Source organism: Hyaena hyaena, unplaced genomic scaffold (assembly GCF_003009895.1).
Source record: "Hyaena hyaena isolate Hyena2069 unplaced genomic scaffold, ASM300989v1 scaffold_425, whole genome shotgun sequence".
In the NCBI taxonomy this organism is placed as follows: Eukaryota; Metazoa; Chordata; class Mammalia; order Carnivora; family Hyaenidae; genus Hyaena; species Hyaena hyaena.
In genome coordinates this window covers 356,844-372,843 of record NW_024081052.1, presented here as the reverse complement: position 1 = coordinate 372,843, position 16,000 = coordinate 356,844, and the positions used below count along the sequence as shown (strand labels likewise).

The following is a 16,000-nucleotide window of genomic DNA, read 5'->3' as shown; positions in this document are numbered from 1 at the left end:
CTCTGGTACCCACAAACAACTTCTTGAGTCTTCTCTGTTTCTGACCCTCCATGTACAATAGAACTCTTGGTCTTACCTTGTTCGCAGGCCAGCCTGGCTGTGGGATGAGTTTCACCTCTGACCCCTGCCTTGCAGCCAGATACAGACCCTGCACACCTTCGCTCTGGCTCTAGCTGTGGTCAGGAAGCTGCTGAATCGAGAAGCTGCCACCACAGCTTCCGGCTCCAGCGTTACTCTAGCGTGAAGAGGAAGTTGGGCAGAGTTCAGTAAGTATCACAGAGATAGTTTGGGCAGAAGACGCCTCACTTAGTCTGTAGGGATCCAGTAAGGATTCTTAAAAGATCAGACGCTTGAGGGGAATTATCCAAAAATGAAAGGATCAGATTTTTTGGCATGGAAGAACCAAACGAATGAAATAGAGGAGTGATGGAGAGAGTTGGAATTAGGGAATGAATGGAATCAGAGAAAGCGGCTATGGGCACAGAGAGGAAATGATGTTGGACCTGCAGAACGACACTACATTGTACTAAGGAGTCTAGCTTTATACAGAATATGATCATAAGTAGTGCAGTAAGACAACACACATGAACGGTATTGCTTTAAGAATAAAGTTTATGTATATGGCCGTATCGTTAAAGTATCACGTATAACCTTTGAACTTCAAAATATTCCTGCTTCTTACTTCCTTGATAAGATCCATATAGCATTGTTTTTTCATAAAGGATAGTATGGGAAAAGCTGAAATGGAAATTTTTTCAAGTTTATTTATTTATTTTGGGAGACAGGGAGAGAGAAGCCCAAGCAGGCTCTGTGCTGTCAGCGCAGAGCCCAGCACGGGGCTCAATCCTACCAACCGTTAGATCACGGCCTGAGCTGGAATCAGAGTTGGGCGCCCAACCTACTGAGCCACCCAGGTGCCCCGGAATGTAATTTATAGTATCTACATGATTGTTTTATATTCATCTGTGTAAGTTTTTAATAAATCTTCAGTATTGTGGAGATTGACTTCTTGCTGGTTTATTTTCCCTTACTATAAACAGTTTTGTATTAACTACAGCTACCTCCTTACAAACAGAAATTGCACACACCTGAGATTCAATGGGCATTGTCAATTTTGTGAGTTATTCTGCTATTCATGTATTGTCTCCAAGACCATTTTTACCCCAGTTTTCTCTTCTCTCATAATAAGGATTTGCATACACTGCTTTACTAAACAGTAGATTAAAGGGGGCACCTGGGTGGCTCACTCAGTTAAAGTGTGACTCTTGATTTTGGTTCAGGTCGTGATCTCACAGCTCATGGATTTGAGCCCCAGGTCAGGCTTCCTGCTGTCATCTGTCAACCTGTCAGCACAAAGTCCACTTAGGAACCTCTGTCCTCCTCTCTCTCTGCCCCTCCTCCACTCACTCACTCTCTCTCAAAAATAAATAAAACATTTAAAAAAATAGGAAAAAGGAGGCAGATACCTTAAAAGAGAAAGAAAATTAACTTTTTTGAGAGGGGGATGTTAACATTTTGATCATTTGGCAACTTCATGGGAATTTAAGTAGAAAAAACATAAAAGATTTCTTAAAAAATAATTACTTTAGTAAAAAGAATGATCTCCACACTGATTTCTTGGTTTAGAAAAGTGAAAAGAGGGGCGCCTGGGTGGCTTAGTCGGTTAAGCGTCCGACTTTTGCTTAGGTCATGATCTCGCGGTTCGTGGGTTCGAGCCCCGCGTCGGGCTCTGTGCTGACTGCCAGCTCAGAGCCTGGAGCCTGTTTCAGTCTGTGGCTCCCTCTCTCTCTGACCCTCCCCTGCTCACGCTGTCTCTCTCTCTCTCTCCTAGAAATAAATAAAACATTTAAAAAAAATTAAAAAAAATTGAAAAAAAGAAAAGTGAAAAGAATGGAAGGAGCTTTTTACAGCTTTTTGCTCAATGTTAAGACCTGCCCAACATATTCTTTTGCCCACCAGGAGATAATTTCAGTCCTACTTCCATATTTCATTAGCTAATAAATTGTAAATCAGTAAGACAAATATATAAAATATTAAAATAAGTCATCTATTTGCTAAGAATCCTGACAAACAGCTATAGTGCTATTCATTATTTCTTCACATCTTTTCCATTAAGTCTTGCATCAGAGGTTCTAACCAGTGTAGACCATAAGGTTTAGCAAGAAGGAAATAAAATGGTCAACATTTGATTCTGTTTACATGGGAAACCCAAAATAATCCACAAATTGGTAAGATGTCAGATGTATGACAAAAGTTAGTTTCATTCTTATATGCTAGCACCAAATACCAAATGACAAATGACATTGTTTCCGATTTCTTCATAGCCTTGCTTCGAAGTCAGTAAAATGATGTCCTCAAATAACTCAATGTCCTCAAGGGAAGAAAGTGTGACTCAAGACATATTATACCTGGAAAATTACTACCAGGTGTAAATGCAACAGAAGTACAATTCTGAATACAGAAGAATTCAGGGAATTCTTCTTCAACAAGCTACTTTGGAATTTAATTTCAGCCAACTGAGAGATAAATGGAGAAAGTGGCCAAAGGGCAAAGTATGCAATAGTATATTAACAGTGAAAATAGAACAAAATAAAAGTCTGTGATTAAAGAAAAAATATATAAATGTCATAAACTCTAATGTTACAGTAATGTTATCTTTAACAAAAGTTGGCACAGCAAGAAAAGAAAGTATAGGCTCAAATAATATGTATAAGAAAATTCATCTGCCATTTTTTATATATATATATTTATTTATTTATTTATTTATTTTGAGAGAGACAGCATGAGCAGGGGAGAGGCAGAGAGAGAGAGGGGAAGACAGAGAATACCAAGCAGGCTCTGAGCTGTCAGCACAGAGCCCGATGTGGGGCTCAAAATTCATGAGCTGCAAGATCATGACCTGAGCCAAAATCAAGAATCAGAAACTTAACCAACTGAACCACTCAGGTGCCCTGGCATTGGAATTTTTAAAAATCCTTCCAGAAGATTCTACTATGCACCAAAATTTAGGAACCACTGCACAATGGGAATAATGATCATCTCTCTCCTGTTTAAGCCTCTGTTACCATGATAAGTACAGCAAACACTGTTGATTTCCATAGGTCTCAGCGCTGTGAATAAGGAGATGGCAGTGGTAACAATCCGTATGTTAAATCTTCTATGAGACAACTAAGTTTTTTTTTGTTTTTTTCTTCTTCGTACGATACAATGTTTTAAGATAACAGTCTCAGAAAGAACAGGCTGTTCTTGACTATGAACCTTGCCAACTGTCATACAAGTCATTAGCAAAGTTTACTCTAAATAAATCCAATCAGGATACCCTGTACCCAGAATATCCCTATCACTCATGGAGACAGACAAAAGAACAGTAAGCACAGTACAGACTTTAAATAAATACATTAGAAAACAAACAAACAAACAAACCAATCCCAGAAATAACCTCCTTTAAGCTCTGGTATCCAGCAAATTCAAGAATATTTGGGGTCTCTTCTTTGGGATGAGAGGAACGGACAAATAACAGGACCTTGTCCTTTCTTTCCTGTACCTATAATTTTCTTATTCCATGCTGGTTTTGCTCCTCAGCCTATTTGCTTGTCTGAGATTTTGCTCCAGAGAAGCAGTAACATTGGTTCCAGATATTTCTATCAGCCCATCAGGCTGGCTGCAATTCTGAGCCGTTGGGAGCCAATATCTTTGCTTTTTTTTCTACATTTTCTCTGTATACTATAGAAACAGCTCCTACCTTATTATCATTTCCCCTGTAATTCTGAATCACCAGCTTTTACCATAATGAATATACATTCACATGTATGTTTAGTTTTTTGGTAGAAAAAATACCCAGACTTTCTTTTCAGAGTGACTTGCATACTTTCACATTTTGAAGACAGTAGATCTTGGTGCTGTGACCTAAACCTAAGGGCTTAGAGCAGATTCCTCAGCAGGCCCTCTTTGCTTCTGTGATCATGGAAATCTGTGGCCACTTCATTCACTCCTAGGTTAGCTGACACCTTGGCCTTCTGACCCCTTGGGCCTTAAGACACCTGGCCCAACCTAATTCCCATTTTTGAAAACGTTCTTTCGTGTGCTTGAATGAATGTTTTCTGTAGTTGTGAGTACAGTGTTTTCTATATTGCAGTAAGTCAAGCTTGCAAATTATATTGTTTATATCTTCCTTCTCTTTTTCTGTTTTTTTAAAAAATATTTATTTCTTCTATCCCTATCAAAAGAGGTGGATTCATATCACCAACTATGATTTTGATTTTGTCAAAGTTCTGTTTTTGCCTCTTGATTGTGGAGGCCAATGTTAAGTCTATACAAATTTGGAATTTTATATCCTGCTGGTGAACTGGATTGGTACCTTTTTTTAAATTATTCTTTTTTATTTTAAGATTTTATCTTCACACCCAACATGGAGCTCAAACTCACAACCATGAGGTCAAAAGTCACGTGCCCTATTGACTGAGCCAGCCAGGTGCCTCTGGACCTTTTATTATTATTAAGTGTTTCTCTAACTCGAGTAGTAACTTTTCATCTTAAATCCTGATATTATTAAAACTACATCAGCTTTCTTTCAATCAGTACTTGCATGGTTTAACATTTGGCATTTTTTTGCTTTCAGCTTCAAGATCTCTACTCAAAACAATGAGAGTTTATTGAATTTTAATTTGACAGCCATTTTATACACTGAAACTCTCTCTCTGCCCACTGTTTTCTGGCTTCCATTGTTGTTGGGATCTAACTGTGGCTCCCTTAAAGGTATGCACTGCGGAGATGAGGCTGGGCAGCAGGAACTCCAGTCCAGAGCAACCTTTCCCAGATCAAAGTCCTCTTTCTCATGAATTGAGATTATGAGCCTCCTTGGGCCAACCCAGAAACACAAACTTGATTCATCAGAAACGTTAATGTTGTTTTGACATTGGAACCTCTTCAATTTCACCAAGAATTTTTGCTTCAGAAATGAACAAGCACTGAGAGCAAGGTTGACTACATAATTTTGTGCCCTGAACAAAATGAAAATGCGAGGCTCCTTGTTTAAAATAGTAGGAATAAAATAACCCATAGTGGGGCACTGGGGTGGCTCAGTCAGTTAAGCGTCCAACTCCGGCTCAGGTCATGATCTCACGGTCCATGGGTTCAAGCCTCGCGTCGGGCTCCATGTTGACAGCTCAGAGCCTGGAGCCTGCTTCGGATTCTGTGACATCCTCTCTCTGCACCTCTCCCACTGGCTCTCTCTCTCTCTCTCTCTCTTTCAAAAACAAACATTAAAAATTTTTTTAAAAAACCCACATTTAATCTTTGACAAAGGAGGCAAGAATATGCATTGTGAAAAAAATCTCTTTAGCAAAGGGCACTGAGAAAGCTGGACAGCTATGTGTAAGAGAATAAAACTGGACCAGTTTCTTACATCAGAAACAAAAATAAACTCAAAATGGATTAAGGACCTAAATGTGAGACCTGAAACTATAAAGATCCTAGAAGAGAGCACATGCAGTAACTTCTCTGACATCAGTCATACCAACTTCTTTCTAGATATGCCTCCTGAGGCAAAGGAAACAAAAGCAGAATTAAATTACTGGGACATAAAAATAAAAAGCTGCTGCACAGCACAGGAAACAATCAACAAAGCTAAAAGGCAACCTATTGAAGGGGAGAAGATGTCTGCAAATGACATGTCTGATAAACAGTATCCAAAATATATAAAGAAATTATAAAACTGAACACCAAACCCCCCCCAAATAATCTAATTAAAAATGAACAGAAGACATGAACAGATATTTCTCCGAAGAATACATATAGATAGCCAACAGACACATGAAAAGATGTGCAAAATCACTTATCGGGTAAATGTAAATCAAAACCACAATGAGATTTCATCTCACACCTGTCAGAACGGCTAAAGTCAAAAGAGAAAATGGGCGCTTGGTTGGCTCAGTTGGTGTAACATGTGACTCTTGGTCTCAGGGTTGTGAGTTCAAGCCCCATGTGGGGCTTGAAGCCTGCTTTAAAAAACAATAAAATAAAAATGAATAATTTTTAAAAAGACAAGAAACAACAAGTATAGGTGAGGATGTGGAGAAAAAAAGAAGCCTTGTGCACTGCTGGAGGGTGTGCACACTGGTGCAGCTACTACGGAAAACAGCATAGAGTCTCCTCAAAAAATTAAAAAGAGAACTACTACTCTATGAGACGTTAATTGCATTAATGGATATTTACCCAAAGAATATGGAAACACTAGTTTGAAAAGATACATGCACACCTATATTTATTGCAGCAGCATTATTTACAAGAGCCCAATTATGGAAACAGCCCAAGTGTCCATTGACTAATTAATGGATAAAGAAGATGTGGCAACATTACTCAGCCATAAACAAGACTAAAATCTTGCCATTTGCAAAGACATGGATGGAGCTGGAGAATTTAATACTGAGCAAAATAAGAAGTCAGTCAGAGAAAATAAATGCCATATGATCGCACTCATATGTGGAATTTAAGTAACCAAACAAAGGGAAAAAAAAGAGAGACAAACCAAAAAATAGACTCTTAACAACAGAGAACAAATGGTTACCACAGGGGATCTCAGTGGGGAGGACGGGTGAGACAGGCGTTGCGGATGAAGAGCACACTTATCATGATGAACACTGAGTCATGTACAGAAGCGTTGAATCATATATCGTGTGCCTGAAACATAACAACTGTATGTTAACTATGCTGGAATTAAAAATTTTTTAAATAAAATAAAATAGAAATAAATGAATAAAGGGGTATCTGGGTGGCTCAGTCAGTTAAGCGTCCATCTCTTGATTTCAGCTCAGGTCACGACCTCATGGTTCCTGGGATCGAGCCTCTCTCATGGGCCTCCATGCTGTCAGTGGGAAGTCTGCTTGGGCTTCTCTCTCTGCTCTTTTTCTGCCCCTCCCCTTCTCTCTCTCTCTCTCTCTCTCTCAGAATAAATAAATAAAGACAGACAGACAGAAAGAAACAGAAAGAAAGTGAAAATATCAAGATAGCAATAGCAGAACATTAAACCAAGGTCAGGATCCTTCTGAACAGGGGAAGATGTGTGACTGCACAGGCTGCATCCTGTCTGAGCCAGATCCTGCTTCTGGTCTGATCCATTACTCTTCTGCACAGAGTCATTTGTTCCATTAGGACTTCAGTGAAATTCAAAGGAAAAAGAAAGCTGATCACAAGAAATGAGTTGTAAAACTTTGGAAATTGGTAACTTTCTTGCAAACATACATACGCTTTTTCTAGAAATAATATATAAATAAATGAATTCTTAGAATTCTCTTGGGGCGCCTGCCTGGGTGACTCAGTCGGTTAAGTGCCCAGCTTCGGCTCAGGTCATGATCTCAGCTTCATGGGTTCAAGCCCCATGTCGGGCTCTGTGCTGACAGCTAGCTCAGAGCCTGGAGTCTGCTTCAGATTCTGTGTCTCCCTCTCTCTCTGACTCTCCCCTGCTCATGCTGTCTCTATGCTGTCTCTGTCTCTGTCTCTCTCTCAGAAATAAATAAATAAATAAATAAATAAATAAATAATAAAACATTAGAATTCTCAGCTATCGATTTCAGAAAATAACTTAACCTTGATATAATCAGCATGTGCTACAACTATGACCCCTTAGAAGAAGGGCATCCTGAGGCAGAATGAATCATCCAGATTTCAATTCTGTTTTCTGAACATTTACCCATAGCTAATACCCATCCTTTAGGTTTCACGGTGAAAACAATAACAATAACAATAAACAATAACGGTGAAATAAATGCATACTAGCAAGTAAATAGTAGTTGTGGGATCTACAAAATGTAGGGGTATGAAAGCAAATTAAAATTCAGATATAATTCAGATATCTTTCTCTCTTAATTCTTGAGTTAGCTAACATGCAGTGTAGTCTTGGCTTCAGGAGTAGATTCTAGTGATTCATCACTTTTGCACAACACCCACTGCTCATCCAAGCAAGTGCCCTCCTCAGTGCCCATCATCCATTTTCCTCACCCGTCCTAACTTCCCACCCTCATCAACCCTCAGTTGGTTCACTGTATGGTTTGCCTCCCTCTCTGTTTTAATGTTACTTTTCCTTCCCTTCCCCTAAGGTTTAGATATCTAATAAGACATCAGGCTTTCATTAGGATGGACAAATGAAAAGCAATAATATAATAACATTCAACAAATGTTTATTTAGTACCTACCATACATCAGGTAGAGATAGTAAAAAAAAAATAAGATTGTATATGTGTGTATGTATACGCATGTGTTGGAGATTAGTGGTTCTGAAGAGATAGAAAGTAAATAAAAGAAATATGAAGCAGAGAAGGATTGAAATTTTAAACTGGTCAAGGTAAAGTCAACTGAGAAGGTGACATTTAAGGAAATGCTTGTAGATGCAAGTATTATGAGTTTGGAATGTGTTGATGGATATGAAAAGATTGAAGATAAAGGAGATGAGAGAAATGATGGATGATGGCTGAGAGGTGGCAAAGGGGTTAAACCTGCAAAGGCTAAGACCATTCATTTTCTGAGATCAGAGAAAATGACTTAAAAATGAATTCTGAGTAAAGTGTATTGTAAATTGTTGATTTTATACAAAGTTAAGGTGATTTTAGCAATCTCAAATCCTGTGTGGCATATGACAAAAATCTAAAGAAATTCAGGGGCACCTGGCTGGCTCAGTCAGCAGAGCATGTGACTCGAACTCAGGATTGTGAGTTCAAGCTCCTTCTTGGTATAGAGAGAGATTACTTAAAAAATAATAATAACAAAGAAAATAGAGGTGATTCTAGGAGAGAAAACAAAGTGCATAGGGTACAAAGGTAAAAATCTATAATTTGAAAGTTGAAGTATAGAATAGGGAAAAACAAGGTCATTTAGAATAATACATAAGAAGACAGTATTTAATGAACTTAGTATTACAGCTTATAAAGGAAGTACCATGCAAAATAAGCCCATAATTTTATAATCGTGAGAAAAACAAAATGTATGAAGGAAATTCAGGGGTAGAAATGATCTAGCATGCACCAGAAATTTATTTATTGTCAACAAACACTGGCTTGGATTCCATGCTCCTTGGCAATGAGAGCAAAAATGAATACCATTGTGGCACATCTTATTCAGTTTCTGATGTAAGATTGCATAAATAAAATAGAAAAACAAAGAATGCATATGAAATCATTGATACAGGCATATATTTTTTCCAGAACTACTTTAGGACAAATTTACCCCTTTGATGTTTAAGGGGAGTTGGATAACATAACAGACAACATTTTTACCATGACTTTATTAAAACCAGAGAATTGTTATTCAAAAATTTATAAACCAGAAGTCATGATATCCGATTGCAGGTAAACAAGAGTCTACTTCACTTGTTTTTGTTATCTTACAATACAGGGATGTTTACCCTTAAGAGAATTTTGCTGAACTTCTGAAAGAGATCTGCCAAGAGTTCATAGCAGAAGGCTTAGAATTATGCTTCCCTACACCTCATTACATAAATGCACTTTCCTGATACCTCTTACAAAGTCCTAAAATAAACAGTTAATAGAAATCCAATGTACACCTTGAGAGATAATCAAGCAAAAATAAACATACAAAGGTTAGGAGTAGAGAAACTCAATACTGCTATGTTTATGAAAGAACAAAATGGAAAAGTAGTTCATATTCTGAGCTAAGCAGAACATTAAAAAAACATCCATAAGATGAATTTTGAAATTCAGAAAAATGTTGCATAAAACATAGAGAAGAATTTAAAATCTGTGACTGAGCCCATAAGAAAGAAAAATTCATAGGTGCGAGAAATGAAAGAGAACTCATTTCTGCTCTCAGAAGTGTGTTAACTGATTGTAAGGCAGACTACTGGATACAAATATTGACCCTATTAGCTAGAGATAGGGGTTTAATCATCATAGGAGAATATAACATAACAGCTTTGGCCCTTTCAAAGGAGAGATATAGAACTGATACTTCCTATAAAAAGAAATACCTGTGGAAGGGTTTCCTCTCTGGGTAGACAAACTCTATCAAATCAAAGAAACGTCAAGGAAGTAAGCTCTGACTAGGACTCTGGGATAGCAATCCCTACTCCCCCACTGAGAAACAAAACGTCAAGTAAGCTGCTCTCAGATGTGGAATCTGAATTTATTCTACCCCTATGGTGAGGGAACTTCTGGCCAAGACATTAATATTAAAACTGGTGCTTGACCCCAGTGAAAAATACCTGGGGTGCTGGGCAGTAGCAAACTCCAAACTGTTCAATGGGGATGCTTCTTCAGCAATGGTCACGTGAATTTTGTACTTAACGTACATGATAAAAAAAAATGATAAAACAGGGGCGACCTGGTCAGTCGGTTAAGTGTCCGACTTTGGCTCGGTCATGAACTCACGGTTCATGGGTTTGAGCCCTACACCGGGCTCCATTCTGACTGCTTGGAGCCTGAAGCCTGCTTCAGATTCTGTGTCTCCCTCTCTCTCTCTGCCCCTCTCCCGCTCAAAACTTTGTCTCCCTCTCACACTTTGTCTCTCTCTCTCAAAAATAAATAAATATTAAATAAATATTAAATAAATATAGATTAATAAATATATAAATAAATATTAAAAAATAAACTATTTAAAAAATGACACAACATATGACATTATGTCCAGAAAAAAATGCCAATAAACAGGAGGATAAGGAACCTCGAGAATTTACAGACAAATATTTCTGCAAAATAATTATCTTTCAAATGATTAAAAAGTAAATGAAAATAAAGTTTTTAAAATTATTGTTACTAATAATAGTAACAATAGTGGATTTTTAAAGTTTGTTTATTTTTGAGAGAGAAAGAGAGAGAAAGCATGTGATCAGAGGAGGAGGAGAGAGAGAAGGAGAGAATCTTCACTGTCGGCATAGAACCCAACATGGGACTCAATCCCATGACCTGAGCCAAAATCGAGAGTCGGATGCTTAACTGACTGAGCCGCCCAGGCACCCCTCAATAATGAATTTTTAAGAGAAAAAAGATTAAAGAAAAACAGGAAACAAAATTACAGGCTAATACATATGAAATACAATATACAATTTGTATTTTAAAAATATATAATTTGGAGCGCCTTGGGGGCTCAGTTGGTCAAGTGTCTGACTTCAGCTCAGGTCATGATCTCACAGTTCAGGAGTTCGAGTCCCGAGGTTCATGAGTTTGAGCCCCACTCATGCTCTGTCTCTGTCTCTCAAAAATAAATAAAAACATTAAAAATATTTAACATGTAATTTCTAGAAATGAAAAATCTGAAATTGAAATTGAAAAATTCAATTAACATATTATTAAAGTACAGATTATACACAGCTGAAGAAAAAAACAGTAAAGTGGATAATGGAGCAGACAAAATTACTCAGAATATCATGAAATGATAAGATGGAAAATAAAATGAGTGGTTAAGAGACAGGAAGGCTAAGGGCACCTGGCTGGCTCAGTCAGTAGAGCGTGTGACTCTTGATCTTAGGGTCATGAGTTTGAGCCCCAAGTTGGGTATAAAGATTAAGGAGAAAAAAACAGACATGAAGGATAGATTGAAAGGCCCAATATAGTCTGAAAGGATTTTTAGAGTAAATAGAGGTAATGTAGGAGAGGTTATATGTGAAAATACAATGGCTGAGAATTTTCCAGAAATGATGAATATAATAAATTTCCAAATCAGAAGAGAGTGGAGACTGGAAAAGAAAAATAATAAATCCACATCCAGACACACTGCAGTGATAAAACCAAATGCATAGTTTAAAGGAAACTCTACAGATTGAGACTGCAAAATACATTATATTAAGTTTATTTATTTTTGAGAGAGAGAGAGCACAAGTGAGAGAGGGGCAGAGAGACAGAAAGAGACAGAGACAGCATCGAAAGCAGGTTCCAGGTTCTGAGCTGTCAGCACAGAGCCCAACCCAGGGCTCAAACCCAAACCATGAGAAGATGACCAGAGCCAAAGTTGGATGCTTAACCAACTGAGCCATCTATGCACCCCTACAAAATACTTTAGAAAGAAGGTGGGGGAAAGGGGGAGAGGCAAACCATGAGAGACTCTTGAATCCTGACCAAAACTGAGGACTGATGGATGTGGGGGGAGAGGGGGGATGGGCATGGAGGGGGGCACTTGTGGGGATGAGCACTGGGTGTTATATGGAAACCAACTTGACAATAAACTATTTGTAAAAATAAATAAATAAATAAATAAACAAATAAACAAACATACATTTAAAAAAAAAAGAAGGAAAAATCTGAAAGACAACCTGGAAAAACAATTTCATTGATAACAGATATATCAATAGCAACTATAAAAACCAGAATAATACTTTCAAAGTCCTGAATGAAAAGAACTGTCAGAACAGGATTCTGTCTCGAGTGAAACTACCATTCATGAGTGAAGGAGAAATAGACATTTCAGACAAGCCGATTAATGCCGGCTGCCTCACACAAACTCTCAGGAAAAGAACTGTCTTAATCAAAAGACAGTTGAGCTAAGGCAGAATGATACGCAAGAAACAATAGTGATCACATGACGAAAAATATTAACCTAATAAAACAGCAGCAAAAAATGACCAATTTGTTGTTTAAAATAGGTGATTTCCCCTCTCTTCTCCAAAATTAGGTTATATATTTTTGAGAGCTAGAGAGGCTTAATGTAAAGTTTACATGGAAAAGTCAGTCAGAATAGTTGGGAAAATTAAGATATAGGAGAGTACTGAATGGGAACTCTCTCTACAAGAAGTCAAACACTTTTATGAAGATTATAATGAGAACAATGTGGTCTAGCATCCGAATACACAGACACATCAGTAGAACAGGATAGAAAACATGAAAACTGTTGTAATGTGTGTTGGAACTCAGCATAGATGGTCCCTAACTTACAACTGTTGAACTTAACATTTTTTTACTTTATGATGGACTTTATGAAAAATCTCCTAAGTTTTCAGGAGAACTTCAAATTTTCAGTCTTGGTCTTTTCCTCGGATAGCTATGTGCAGCATGGTACTTTCTTGTGATGCTGGGTAGGGACAGCCAGCCACAGCCTCCAGTCAGCCATGTGATAATCATGAGACTAAGCAAGCAACATACCCACAAGCATGGGTTTTCCCTTTCAGCACAGTAGTCAATGAATTATGAGACATTCAGCACTGTATTACAAAACTGGCTTCATGCTAGATGATTCTGCCCCACTGTGGGCTAAGGTAAGTGTTCTGAGCCCATTTAAGGTAGGCTAAGCTAAGGTGTGATGCTCAGTAGGTTAGGCAGAGTACATTCATTTTCATTTTACAATATTTCCAACTTAAAATGAGTTTATTGGGACATAACCCCATCATATGTCAAGGAAGTTCTGTATATGGCAAAGGTAGAACATCAAGTCTTGTGGAAAAGATAGATTAGGCAAATAATGTGTTAGAGTAACTGGGAGATGTCAGGGAAAAAAATAAATTTAATCTCTACCTAAAACCAAAATAAAATCTAAGTGGATCAAAACCTTAAATGTAAAGAATTAAAACTATAAAAATACTTTAAGGAAATATAAAAGAACATTTATTAAAAATCTTGAAGTGGTTAAGACTTTTCTAAGAGTGATTTAAAAAAAAAAAAAACAGAGGGGCGCCTGGGTGGCTCAGTCAGTTGAGCGTCCGACTCGGCTCAGGTCATGATCTCACGGTTCGTGGGTTTGAGCCCCATGTTGGACTCTGTGCTGACAGCTCAGAGCCTGGAGCCTGCTTCAGATTCTGTGTCTCCCTGTCTCTGACCCTCCCCTGTTCACGCTGTCTCTATCTCTCTCTCAAAAATAAATTTAAAATAAGATAAAATAAAATAAATTAAATTAATTAAAAACCCCAGAAACCGTAAAATAAAATATTGATAAACTTATTACATACAAAACCAAAAATTCCTGCACAGCAAAATAGAAACAAAAACAAAAGAAAACAACCCAAAAAACTCCCCCCCCAAATCCCATAAAACATTAAAAGAGAAATTACAGTCTGGGAAAAAATCTTACAATTCATATCGTAAACAAAAGAAAGAAACCACCAATTGTATAGAGAAATGGGCATAGGATGTGAAATGACAGTTCACAGAGAAGGAACTATCAATGATTCTTAATATATAAAAATACATATAAAGAGATTTTTGACTTGAGTCACAGTAAAAGAAATGTAACTGAAGACTCCAGTAAGATGGATTCTTCACCTAACTGATTTGTAAATGACACAAGGGCTTCTAACACACTGTTAACAAGGGTATGGAGAAATCTTTTTAAAAAATATATATTACTGGTAAAATGAATCTGAAGGTGATCAGATATAGGTAAATGCTAGTTGCTGCTTCAAATAAACCCCACAATTTTATTTACTTAACAGAAGTGTATTTCTTGTATATGAAATAGTCCACTGGGATTTCCTAGTAATGGGAGCAGGTGATGGGAGAGGAAGGTGTAGAGATAGAGGTCTGATTCATGAATTCATCCAGGGATCTAAGTTGGTGGTAATTCTGTTCTCTCCAACAGGTATCCTTCAAAGTTGCCCTGAGTATCAGTGTCTAGTCAACAAAAGCAGAAAGACTTTGGAGAACTGTACGTGCTAAGTATCTCAGCTTGGGCTGCTTTAACAAAATACTACAGGTAACTTAAACAACAGAAATTTTTCCTCTTATAGTTCTAGAAGCTGGAAGTCTGAGATCAGGGTGCCAACATGGTGAGAGCCCTCATCCAGGTTGCAGGTGACTAATTTCTTGTACGGCAGAAAGAGAGCGAGTTAGCTCTTCTGCCTCTTCTTACATGGACATGAATCCTGTTCCTCAGGGTTCCACCTTCATGACCTAATCACCCTCAAAGACTCTACCTCCAAACACCATTACACTGAGATTAGGGTTTAAATTTATTATTTTTTTTGAATTTTAATTATTTATTTTTGAGAGAGAGAGAGACAGAGAGTGAGCAAGGGAGGGGCAGAGAGAGAGAAGACATAAAATCCAAAGCAGGTTCCAGGCTCCTAGCTTCCAGTCAGCACAGATCTCAATGAAGGGCTTGAATTCATGGCCTGAGTGAAGTCAGATGCTTAACTGACTGAGCCACCCAGGTGCCCCTGAGATTAGGGTTTAATTTTGGGTATTTACAAACATTCAGTCCATAACACGTTTTTTTTTTTTTTTTTTAATTTTCACTCACTTAATTGGAATGTACCAAATGTCCTTCTAAGTTGCAATTTAAATCGTGTATTTAAGTGTTATAAACTCGTTGGATAAACTTTTTAAAAATTGAGGTTAGGGGCACCTGGGTAGCTCAGACAGTTAAGCTTGTGACTTCGGCTCCGGTCATGATCTCACAGTTTGTGAGTTCAAGCCCTGCGTCGGGCTCTGTGGTGACAGCTCAGAGCCTGGATCCTGATTCAGATTCTGTGTCTCCTTCTCTCTCTGGCCCTCCCCCAGGAGTTGTGCTCTGTTTCTCTCTGTCTCTCAAAAATAAATAAATGTAAAAATTTTTTTTAATTGAGGTTATAGTTGCTATATAACATTATATCAGTTTCACATACATGATACAATGATTCAATATTTGTAGACACTGTGACATGATCACCACACTAAGTCTAGATACCATCCGTCACCATACAAAGTTACAAATTTTCTCTCCTTGTGATGAGAACTTCTAAGACTTAATCTCTTAGCAACTTTCAAATATGCCATGTAATATTATTGGTTACAGTCACCATGCTGTACCTTACATTCCCATGTCTTACTGTATAACTGGACGTTTGTACCTCTTGACCCCTTTCATCCTTTTTGCCCACCCCCATTTGCCTCCTCTCTGGCAACCACCAACCTATTCTCTGTATCTATGAGTTCTGTTTTCTCTGGTTTGTTCATTTTTTTTTTCAAGATTGCACATACAAGTGAAATCATACAGTATTTGTGGTTCACTTTATAACATTTCACTTAACATAATACCCTGAAAGTACATTTGTGTTGTCACAAATGGCAGGCTTTCATTCTTTTTATGGCTG

The 16,000-nt window shown here is 37.7% G+C and overlaps 1 protein-coding gene across 1 annotated transcript in view; it reads right to left on the bottom strand.

The window, feature by feature from the left end:
• The window catches only part of CDC42SE2 (CDC42 small effector 2), a 119,131-nt gene extending 118,950 nt beyond the window's left edge, over positions 1 to 181 (bottom strand). The window contains exon 1 of the mRNA XM_039252537.1: positions 77 to 181. The gene's annotated coding sequence lies outside the window, so the exon portion shown is untranslated. The remainder of the gene's footprint in view (positions 1 to 76) is intronic.
• Positions 182 to 16,000: the final 15,819 nt, after the last annotated feature.